Source organism: Lampetra planeri, chromosome 14 (assembly GCF_965212315.1).
Source record: "Lampetra planeri chromosome 14, kcLamPlan1.2.h2, whole genome shotgun sequence".
In the NCBI taxonomy this organism is placed as follows: Eukaryota; Metazoa; Chordata; class Hyperoartia; order Petromyzontiformes; family Petromyzontidae; genus Lampetra; species Lampetra planeri.
In genome coordinates, this window is record NC_136120.1 from 788,544 (window position 1) to 800,973 (window position 12,430).

Below are 12,430 nucleotides of genomic sequence, written 5' to 3' on the forward strand. Positions count from 1 at the left end.
AAATTATGAAAGAAAAAAACCAACCATAAAAAGAGTTAAATAAAATAAAAAATGCGAAGGTTTTTTGCTTTTATGATTTTCCATTCATTTTTTATTTTTGTTACTTAAAAAAAAACATTAGTATTTTGTTTACTTTTTATTTCTATTTACGTGACTTTACCGAATTAAACAGGACCCTGCGGGGTGGGCTGGTAGGAATAACACTTAGTACCGGTACAGGGATATCAACCGGGTATAGAGGAGTTAAAGAAAAAATTACTGTATTCTAGTGTAATGTTAATTAAAAGTGTTTGTTTTGACAAGAAACGCTGTGAGATTTAAAGACTCGCAGTCTTTCATTTCCAAACGATCACATCTGAGATTAATTGACCACCACCTTTTGCACTAGGCCTCGCGAAGCCTCCCGCACTAGGCCTCGCGAAGCCTGCCGCACTAGGCCTCGCGAAGCCTGCTGCACTAGGCCTCGCGAAGCCTTCTCTGCAGTAGACTTAGCGAAGCCTTCTGCACTAGGCCTCGCTAAGCCTCTGCAGTAGGCCTCGCGAAGCCTTCCCTGCAGTAGGCCTCGCGAAGCCTTCTCTGCAGTAGGCCTCGCAAAGCCTGCCGCACTAGGCCTCGCGAAGCCTGCCGCACTAGGCCTCGCGCCGTGTTTTTCGTGCACAAATAAGGCGATTAAATGTATCTCGTCTCTGTGTTAATAAATGTATCTTGTCTCTGTGTTAAAAAAACGTGCTGCATTTCAGTAAAGTAAATTTGAAGCGAAGTTTAAAGTTTCACCGTGAGGCGCCGGAAGCGACGGCCATCTTCTTTAGTTCACAGATCGCAGGGGGCGCGGGCGGCCATCTTGTCGGACAGACGGACGGACGGACACATTAATCTATTGGTGGTCTGGTCCACTTCGATCCTACCAGTATCAATACTATAAATACTTTACCGAATTAATCAATACTATAAATACTTTTAATTCAGGTATTCGTGGAACTGCTTTGAAAATGAAACCAAAATACTATTTCCCTTACGGGGATTCGATCCAGAGCGGGGGTGGAGGGAGCGCCAAAACCTAACCAGTTGCCACACCAGAGAAATTGGTGATTGTGCCTCCACGTGTCCTGTTTTCCCGCATTATCACCAGGCTTGAATTTCTACTCCTGACCGAAGGTTTTCCCAGGCTGTCGCCATCTCTTACGGTATCACGATTCCACAGTCAAACCCGTGAACAGATTCCATTGCTCCAACAACTCTCGAGCGAGCTCCCGGTGTTGGAGGTGCCAAGACAGCAGGACATGTGGAGACACCTCAACCAGCTTCCCTGGTGGTCTAGTGGTTAGGTTTCGGCGCTCTCACCGCTGCGGCCTGGATTCGATTCTCGGTCAGGGAACAATTTTTATAAATGATAAAAAAAGTTATTTTCTTCTTTACGGAAACGTTTAACTGCTTTAAAAAAGACACCAAGAGCCTCATTCCGTGACCGGGAACTGAACCCAGACAGCAGCACTGAGAGCTTCGAATTTTAATCACCAGACCACCAGGGAAGTTGTTAGATGCACCTCCATGTGTCCTGCTGTCCCGCATCATCACCAGGCTTGATCTTCGATTGCTGACTGAAGTGTTCCCCAGGCAGTCGCCATCTCTTATGGTCTCACGATTCCAAGTAAATCTCGTGAACAGATTCCAATGCACCATCAACTCTCGAGCGAGCTCCCGGTGTTGGAGGTGCCAGGATAGCAGGACTCGTGGAGGCACCTCCAACAGCTTCACTGGTAGTCTAGTGGTTAGGATTTGCCATTTCACCGCAGCGGCCTGGGTGAGAGTCCCTGTCAAAAAACACTTTTTACGTAAATACAAAAGTAAATTTTTTTTTTACTTAAAACTTTCGTGACTGCAGAAATTCATATTCTTGGTTCGTTAAGTAAAGTCACGTAAATAAAAAGCGGCCTGGTAAGAATCCCTGTCAAAGAACACTTTTTACGTAAATAATAAAGTTAAATTTGTTTTACTTAAAACTTTCGTGACTGCAGGAATTCATATTATTGGTTCGTTAGGTAAAGTCACGTAAATAAAAAACTAAAAAATAATTAAAAAATTCAATTCAAAAGAAAAAAATTAAATAAAGATGAAAATGCATTGAAAATTATGAAAGAAAAAAACCAACAATAAAAAGAGTTAAATAAAATTAAAAAATGCGAAGGTTTTTTGCTTTTATGATTTTCCATTCATTTTTTTATTTTTGTTACTTAAAAAAAAAACATTAGTATTTTGTTTACTTTTTATTTCTATTTACGTGACTTTACCGAATTAAACAGGACCCTGCGGGGTGGGCTGTTAGGAATAATACTTAGTACCGGTACAGGGATATCGACCGGGTATAGAAGAGTTAAAGAAAAAATTACTGTAGTCTAGTGTAATGTTAATTAAAAGTGTTTGTTTTGACAAGAAACGCTGTGAGATTTAAAGACTCCCAGTCTTTCATTTCCAAACGATCACATCTGAGATTAATTGACCACCACCTTTAGCACTAGGCCTCGCGAAGCCTCCCGCACTAGGCCTCACGAAGCCTGCCGCACTAGGCCTCGCGAAGCCTGCAGCACTAGGCCTCGCGAAGCCTTCTCTGCAGTAGACTTAGCGAAGCCTTCTGCACAAGGCCTCGCGAAGCCTCTGCAGTAGGCCTCGCGAAGCCTTCCCTGCAGTAGGCCTCGCGAAGCCTTCTCTGCAGTAGGCCTCGCGCCGTGCTTTTCGTGCACAAATAAGGCGATTAAATGTATCTCGTCTCTGTGTTAATAAATGTATCTTGTCTCTGTGTTAAAAAAAAACGTGCTGCGTTTCAGTAAAGTAAATTTGAAGCGAAGTTTAAAGTTTCACCGTGAGGCGCCGGAAGCGACGGCCATCTTGTTTAGTTCACAGATCGCAGGGGGCGCGGTCGGCCATCTTGTCGGACAGACGGACGGACGGACACATTAATCTATTGGTGGTCTGGTCCACTTCGTTCCTACCAGTATCAATACTATAAATACTTTACCGAATTAATCAATACTATAAATACTTTAAATTCAGGTATTCGTGGAACTGCTTTGAAAATGAAACCAAAATACTATTTCCCTTACGGGGATTCGATCCAGAGCGGGGGCGGAGGGAGCGCCAAAACCTAACCAGTTGCCACACCAGAGAAATTGGTGATTGTGCCTCCACGTGTCCTGTTTTCCCGCATTATCGCCAGGCTTGAACTTCTACTCCTGACCGAAGGTTTTCCCAGGCAGTCGCCATCTCTTACGGTATCACGATTCCACAGTCAAACCCGTGAACAGATTCCATTGCTCCAACAACTCTCGAGCGAGCTCCCGGTGTTGGAGGTGCCAGGACAGCAGGACATGTGGAGGCACCTCCAACAGCTTTACTGGTAGTCTAGTGGTTAGGATTTGCCATTTCACCGCAGCGGCCTGGGTGAGAATCCCTGTCAAAGAACACTTTTTACGTAAATAAAAAAGTTAACTATTTTTTTACTTAAAACTTTCGTGACTGCAGGAATTCATATTCTTGGTTCGTTAGGTAAAGTCACGTAAATAAAAAAAACAAAAAAAGAAATGCAATTAAAAAGAATAAAAATAAAATAAAGATAAAAATGCATTGAAAATTCTGAAAGAAAAAAAACAACAATAAAAATAGTTAAATAAAATAAAAAATGCGAAGGTTTTTTGCTTTTATTATTTTCAATTGATTTTTAATTTTGTCTTCGTATTTTTTTATTGTATGGTTTTTTGGTTTTATGATTTTCCATTCATTTTTTATTTTTGTTACTTTGAAAAAATATTGTCCTTTGTATTTTGTTTGCTTTTGATTTATATTTACGTGACTTTACCGAATTAATCAATAACATAAATACTTTTAATTCAGGCATTCGTGGAACTGCTTTGAAAATGAAACCAAAATACTATTTCCCTTATGGGGATTCGATCCCGAGCGGGGGCGGAGGGAGCGCCAAAACCTAACCAGTTGCCACACCAGGGAAATTGGTGATTGTGCCTCCACGTGTCCTGCTGTCCCGCATTATCACCAGGCTTGAACTTCTACTGCTGACCGAAGGTTTTCCCAGGCAGTCGCCATCTCTTACGGTATCACGATTCCACAGTCAATCCCGTGAACAGATTCCATTGCTCCATCAACTCTCGAGCGAGCTCCCGATGTTGGAGGTGCCAGGACAGCTGGACATGTGGAGACATCTTAACCAGCTTCCCTTTTGGTCTATTGGTTAGGATTCGGCGCTCTCACCGCCGCGGCCCGGGTTCGATTCCCGGTCAGAGAACACTTTCTTTTATAAACAATAAAAAAAGTAATTTTCTTCTTTACGGAAAAGTTTAACTGCTTAAAAAAATACACCAAGAGCCTCATTCCGTGACCGGGAACTAAACCCTGACGGCAGCACTGAGAGCTTCGAATTTTAATCACCAGACCACCAGGGAAGTTGTTAGATGTACCTCCACGTGTCCTGCTGTCCCGCATCATCACCAGGCTTGATCTTCGATTGCTGACTGAAGTGTTCCCCAGGCATTCGCCATCTCTTATGGTCTCACGATTCCACGTAAATCTCGTGAACAAATTCCAATGCACCATCAACTCTCGAGCGAGCTCCCGGTGTTGGAGGTGCCAGGATAGCAGGACACGTGGAGGCACCTCCAACAGCTTCACTGGTAGTCTAGTGTTTAGGATTTGCCATTTCACCGCAGCGGCCTGGGTGAGAATCCCTGTCAAAGAATGCTTTTTACGTAAATAAAAAAGTTAACTATTTTTTTACTTAAAACTTTCGTGACTGCAGGAATTCATATTCTTGGTTCGTTAGGTAAAGTCACGTAAATAAAAAAACAAAAAATAATTAAAAATGCAATTAAAGAGAATAAAAATAAAATAAAGATAAAAATGCATTGAAAATTATGAAAGAAAAAAACCAACAATAAAAAGAGTTAAATACAATTAAAATGCGAAGGTTTTTTATTTTATTATTTTCAATTAATTTTTAATTTTGTCTTCGTATGTTTTAATTGTATGGTTTTTTTTTTATGATTTTCCATTCATTTTTTTATTATTGTTGCTATGAAAAAATATTGTCCTTTGTATTTTGTTTGCTTTTTATTTCTATTTACGTGACTTTCCGAATTAATCAATAATATACATACTTTTAATTCAGGCATTCGTGGAACTGCTTTGAAAATTAAACCAAAATACTATTTCCCTTACGGGGATTCGATCCAGAGCGTGGCCGGAGGGAGCGCCAAAACCTAACCATTTGCCTCACCAATGAAATTGGTGATTGTGCCTCCACGTGTCCTGCTGTCCCGCATTATCACTGGGCTTGAACTTCTACTGCTGACCGAAGGTTTTCCCAGGCAGTCGCCATCTCTTACGGTATCACGATTCCACAGTCAATCCCGTGAACAGATTCCATTGCTCCATCAACTCTCGAGCGAGCTCCCGGTGTTGGAGGTGCCAGGATAGCAGTACACGTTGAGGCACCTCCAACAGCTTCACTGGTAGTCTAGTGTTTAGGATTTGCCATTTCACGGCAGTGGCCTGGGTAAGAATCCCTGTCAAAGAACACTTTTTACGTAAATAAAAAAGTTAACTATTTTTTTACTTAAAACTTTCGTGACTGCAGGAATTCATATTCTTGGTTCGTTAGGTAAAGTCACGTAAATAAAAAACAAAAAATAATAAAAAATGCATTTAAAAAGAATACAAATCAAATAAATATAAAAATGCATTGAAAATTATGAAAGAAAAAAACCAACAATAAAAACAGTTAAATACAATTAAAAATGCGAAGGTTTTTTGCTTTTATTATTTTCAATTAATATTTAATTTTGTCTTCGTATGTTTTTATTGTATTGTTTTTTGCTTTTATGATTTTCCATTCATTTTTTATTATTGTTGCTATGAAAAAATTATTGTCCTTTTTGTTGTGTTTGCTTTTTATTTCTATTTACGTGACTTTACCGAATTAATCAATAATATACATACTTTTAATTCAGGCATTCGTGGAACTGCTTTGAAAATGAAACCAAAATACTATTTCCCTTACGGGGATTCGATCCAGAGCGTGGGCGGAGGGAGCGCCAAAACCTAACCATTTGCCTCACCAATGAAATTGGTGATTGTGCCTCCACATGTCCTGCTGTCCCGCATTATCACTGGGCTTGAACTTCTACTGCTGACCGAAGGTTTTCCCAGGCAGTCGCCATCTCTTAAGGTATCACGATTCCACAGTCAATCCCGTGAACAGATTCCATTGCTCCATCAACTCTCGAGCGAGCTCCCGGCTTTGGAGGTACCAGGATAGCAGGACACGTGGAGGCACCTCCAACAACTTCACTGGTAGTTTAGTGGTTAGGATTTGCCATTCCACCGCAGCGGCCTGGGTAAGAATCCCTGTCAATGAACACTTTTTACGTAAATAAAAAAGTTAACTATTTTTTTACTTAAAACTTTCGTGACTGCAGGAATTCATATTTTTGGTTCGTTAGGTAAAGTCACGTAAATAAAAAACAAAAAATAAAAAAAAAATGCATTTAAAAAGAATAAAAATAAAATTAAAATAAAAATGCATTGAAAATTAGGAAAGAAAAAAACCAACCATAAAAAGAGTTAAATAAAATGAAAAATGCGAAGGTTTTTTGCTTTTATTATTTTCAATTAATTTTTAATTTTGTCTTCGTATTTTTTTATTGTATGGTTTTTTGCTTTTATGATTTTCCATTCATTTTTTATTTTTGTTACTTTGAAAAAATATTGTCCTTTGTATTTTGTTTGCTTATTATTTCTATTTACGTGACTTTACCGAATTAATCAATAATATACATACTTTTAATTCAGGCATTCGTGGAACTGCTTTGAAAATGAAACCAAAATACTATTTTCCTTACAGGGATTCGATCCAGAGCGTGGGCGGAGGGAGCGCCAAAACCTAACCATTTGCCACACCAGGGAAATTGGTGATTGTGCCTCCACGTGTCCTGCTGTCCCGCATTATCACTGGGCTTGAACTTCTACTGCTGACCGAAGGTTTTCCCAGGCAGTCGCCATCTCTTACGGTATCACGATTCCACAGTCGATCCCGTGAACAGATTCCATTGCACAATCAACTCTCGAGCGAGCTCCCGGTGTTGGAGGTGCCAGGACAGCAGGACATGTGGAGACACCTCAACAAGCTTCCCTGGATGTCTAGTGGTTAGGATTCGGCGCTCTCACCGCCGCGGCCCGGGTTCGATTCCCAGTCAGGGAACACTTTTTTATAAACAATAAAAAAGTAATTTTCTTCTTTACGGAAAAGTTTAACTGCTTTAAAAAATACACCAAGAGCCTCATTCCGTGACCGGGAGCTAAACCCTGACGGCAGCACTGAGAGCTTCGAATTTTAATCACCAGACCACCAGGGAAGTTGTTAGATGTACCTCCACGTGTCCTGCTGTCCCGCATCATCACCAGGCTTGATCTTTGAATGCTGACTGAAGTGTTCCCCAGGCATTCGCCATCTCTTATGGTCTCACGATTCCACGTAAATCTCGTGAATAGATTCCAATGCACCATCAACTCTCGAGCGAGCTCCCGGTGTTGGAGGTGCCAGGATAGCAGGACACGTGGAGGCACCTCCAACAGCTTCACTGGTAGTCTAGTGGTTAGGATTTGCCATTCCACCGCAGCGGCCTGGGTAAGAATCCCTGTCAAAGAACACTTTTTAAGTAAATAAAAAAGTTAAGTATTTTTTTACTTAAAACTTTCGTGACTGCAGGAATTCATATTCTTGGTTAGTTAGGTAAAGTCACGTAAATAAGAAACTAAAAATAATAAAAAATGCAATTAAAAAGAATAAAAATAAAATAAAGAAAAAATGCATAGAAAAAAATGAAAGAACAAAAACAACAATAAAAAGAGTTAAATAAAATTAAAAATGCGAAGGTTTTTTGCTTTTATCATTTTCAATTGATTTTTAATTTTGTCTTCGTATTTTTTTATTGTATGGTTTTTTGCTTTTATGATTTTCCATTCATTTTTTATTTTTGTTACTTTGAAAAAATATTGTCTTTTGTATTTTGTTTGCTTTTGATTTATATTTACGTGACTTTACCGAATTAATCAATAACATAAATACTTTTAATTCAGGCATTCGTGGAACTGCTTTGAAAATGAAACCAAAATACTATTTCCCTTACGGGGATTCGATCCCGAGCGGGGGCGGAGGGAGCGCCAAAACCTAACCAGTTGCCACACCAGGGAAATTGGTGATTGTGCCTCCACGTGTCTAGCTGTCCCGCATTATCACCAGGCTTGAACTTCTACTGCTGACCGAAGGTTTTCCCAGACAGTCGCCATCTCTTACGGTATCACGATTCCACAGTCAATCCCGTGAACAGATTCCATTGCTCCATCAACTCTCGAGCGAGCTCCCGATGTTGGAGTTGCCAGGACAGCAGGACATGTGGAGACATCTAAACCAGCTTCCCTGGTGGTCTAGTGGTTAGGATTCGGCGCTCTCACCGCCGCTGCCTGGGTTCGATTTCTGTCAGGGAACACTTTTTTTATAAACAATGAAAAAAGTAATTTTCTTCTTGACGGAAAAGTTTAACTGCTTTAAAAAATACACCAAGAGCCTCATTCCGTGACCGGGAGCTAAACCCTGACGGCAGCACTCAGAGCTTCGAATTTTAATCACCAGACCACCAGGGAAGTTGTTAGATGTAGCTCCACGTGTCCTGCTGTCCCGCATCATCACCAGGCTTGATCTTCGATTGCTGACTGAAGTGTTCCCCAGGCATTCGCCATCTCTTATGGTCTCACAATTCCACGTAAATCTCGTGAACAGATTCCAATGCACCATCAACTCTCGAGCGAGCTCCCGGTGTTTGAGGTGCCAGGATAGCAGGACACGTGGAGGCACCTCCAACAGCTTCACTGGTAGTCTAGCGGTTAGGATTTGCCATTCCACCGCAGCGGCCTGGGTAAGAATCCCTGTCAAAGAACACTTTTTACGTAAATAAAAAAGTTAACTATTTTTTTACTTAAAACTTTCGTGACTGCAGGAATTCATATTCTTGGTTAGTTAGGTAAAGTCACGTAAATAAAAAACTAAAAATAATAAAAAAATGCAATTAAAAAGTATAAAAATAAAATAAAGAAAAAATGCATAGAAAAAAATGAAAGAACAAAAACAACAATAAAAAGAGTTAAATAAAATTAAAAATGCGAAGGTTTTTTGCTTTTATCATTTTCAATTGATTTTTAATTTTGTCTTCGTATTTTTTTATTGTATGGTTTTTTGCTTTTATGATTTTCCATTCATTTTTTATTTTTGTTACTTTGAAAAAATATTGTCTTTTGTATTTTGTTTGCTTTTGATTTATATTTACGTGACTTTACCGAATTAATCAATAACATAAATACTTTTAATTCAGGCATTCGTGGAACTGCTTTGAAAATGAAACCAAAATACTATTTCCCTTATGGGGATTCGATCCCGAGCGGGGGCGGAGGGAGCGCCAAAACCTAACCAGTTGCCACACCAGGGAAATTGGTGATTGTGCCTCCACGTGTCCTGCTGTCCCGCATTATCACCAGGCTTGAACTTCTACTGCTGACCGAAGGTTTTCCCAGGCAGTCGCCATCTCTTACGGTATCACGATTCCAAAGTCAATCCCGTGAACAGATTCCATTGCTCCATCAACTCTCGAGCGTGCGCCCGATGTTGGAGGTCCCAGGACAGCAGGACATGTGGAGACATCTTAACCAGCTTCCCTGGTGGTCTAGTGGTTAGGATTCGGCGCTCTCACTGCCGCGGCCCGGGTTCGATTCCCGGTCAGGGAACACTTTTTTATAAACAATAAAAAAGTAATTTTCTTCTATACCGGAAAGTTTAACTGCTTTAAAAAATACACCAAGAGCCTCATTCCGTGACCGGGAACTAAACCCTGACCGCAGCACTGAGAGCTTCGAATTTTAATCACCAGACCACCAGGGAAGTTGTTAGATGTACCTCCACGTGTCCTGCTGTCCCGCATCATCACCAGGCTTGATCTTCGATTGCTGACTGAAGTGTTCCCCAGGCATTCGCCATCTCTTATGGTCTCACGATTCCATGTAAATCTCGTGAACAGATTCCAATGCACCATCAACTCTTGAGCGAGCTCCCGGTGTTGGAGGTGCCAGGATTGCAGGACACGTGGAGGCACCTCCAACAGCTTCACTGGTAGTCTAGTGGTTAGGATTTGCCATTCCACCGCAGCGGCCTGGGTAAGAATCCCTGTCAAAGAACACTTTTTACGTAAATAAAAAAGTTAACTATTTTTTTACTTAAAACTTTCGTGACTGCAGGAATTCATATTCTTGGTTCGTTAGGTAAAGTCACGTAAAAAATAAAAAAATAAAAAATGCAATTAAAAAGAATAAAAATTATATAAAGAAAAAATGCATAGAAAATAATGAAAGAAAAAAAACAACAATAAAAAGAGTTAAATAAAATTAAAAATGCGAAGGTTTTTTTGCTTTTATCATATTCAATTGATTTTTAATTTTGTCTTCGTATTTTTTTATTGTATGGTTTTTTGCTTTTATGATTTTCCATTCATTTTTTATTATTGTTGCTATGAAAAAATTATTGTCCTTTTTGTTGTGTTTGCTTTTTATTTCTATTTACGTGACTTTATCGAATTAATCAATAATATAAATACTTTTAATTCAGGCATTCGTGGAACTGCTTTGAAAATGAAACCAAAATACTATTTCCCTTACGGGGATTCGATTCCGAGCGGGGGCGGAGGGAGCGCCAAAACCTAACCATTTGCCACACCAGGGAAATTGGTGATTGTGCCTCCACGTGTCCTGCTGTCCCGCATTATCACTGGGCTTGAACTTCTACTGCTGACCGAAGGTTTTCCCAGGCAGTCGCCATCTCTTACGGTATCACGATTCCACAGTCAATCCCGTGAACAGATTCCATTGCTCCATCAACTCTCGAGCGAGCTCCCGGTGTAGGAGGTGCCAGGACAGCAGGACATGTGGAGACATCTCAACCACCTTCCCTGGTGGTCTAGTGGTTAGGATTCGGTGCTCTGACTGCCGCGGCCCGGGTTCGATTCCCGTCAGGGAACACTTTTTTTTTTATAAACAATAAAAAAAGTTATTTTCTTCTTTACGGAAAAGTTTAACTGCTATAAAAAAGACACCAAGAGCCTTATTCCGTGACCGGGAACTGAACCCAGACCGCAGCACTGAGAGCATCGAATTTTAATCGCCAGACCATCAGGGAAGTTGTTAGATGTACCTCCACGTGTCCTGCTGTCCGGTAACATCACCAGGCTTGATCTTCGATTGCTGACTGAAGTGTTCTCCAGGCAGTCGCCATCTCTTATGGTCTCACGATTCCACGTAAATCTCGTGAACAGATTCCAATGCACCATCAACTCTCGAGCCAGCTCCCGATGTTGGAGGTGCCAGGATAACAGGACACGTGGAGGCACCTCCAACAGCTTCATTGGTAGTCTAGTGGTTAGGATTTGCCATTTCACCGCAGCGGCCTGGGTAAGAGTCCCTGTCAAAGAACACTTTTTACGTAAATAAAAAAAGTTAACTATTTTTTTGCTTAAAACTTTCGTGACTGCAGGAATTCATATTCTTGGTCCGTTAGGTAAAGTCACGTAAATTAAAAACAAAAAATAAAAAAAAATGCAATTAAAAAGAATAAAAATAAAATAAAGATAAAAATGCATTGAAAATTATGAAAGAAAAAAACCAACAATTAAAAGAGTTAAATAAAATAAAAAATGCAAAGGTTTTATGCTTTTATGATTTTCCATTCATTTTTTTATTTTTGTTACTTAAAAAAAATTAGTATTTTGTTTACTTTTTATTTATATTTACATGACTTTACCGAATAAATCAATAATATAAATACTTTTAATTCAGGCATTCGTGGAACTGCTTTGAAAATGAATCCAAAATACTATTTCCCTTACGGGGATTCGATCCCAAGCGGGGGCAGAGGGAGCGCCAAAACCTAACCAGTTGCCACACCAGGGAAATTGGTGATTGTGCCTCCACGTGTCCTGCTGTCCCGCATTATCACTGGGCTTGAACTTCTACTGCTGACCGAAGGTTTTCCCAGGCAGTCGCCATCTCTTACGGTATCACGATTCCACAGTCAATCCCGTGAACAGATTCCATTGCTCCATCAACTCTCGAGCGAGCTCCCGGTGATGGAGGTGCCAGGACAGCAGGACATGTGGAGACACGTCAACCAGCTTCCCGGTTGGTCTAGTGGTTAGGATTAGGTGCTTTCACCGCTGCGGCCCGGGTTCGATTCCTGGTCAGGGAATGCTATTTTTGTAAACAATGAAAAAAGTTATTTTCTTCTTTACGAAAAGTTTAACTGCTTTAAAAAAGACACCAAGAGCCTCAT

The 12,430-nt window shown here is 40.4% G+C and overlaps 1 non-coding gene across 1 annotated transcript; it reads left to right on the forward strand.

Moving 5' to 3' along the window:
• Positions 1–9,768: 9,768 nt before the first annotated feature.
• TRNAE-CUC (transfer RNA glutamic acid (anticodon CUC)) lies at positions 9,769–9,840 on the forward strand. The gene has a single exon. It is a non-coding gene; the product is annotated as a tRNA-Glu (tRNA).
• Positions 9,841–12,430: the final 2,590 nt, after the last annotated feature.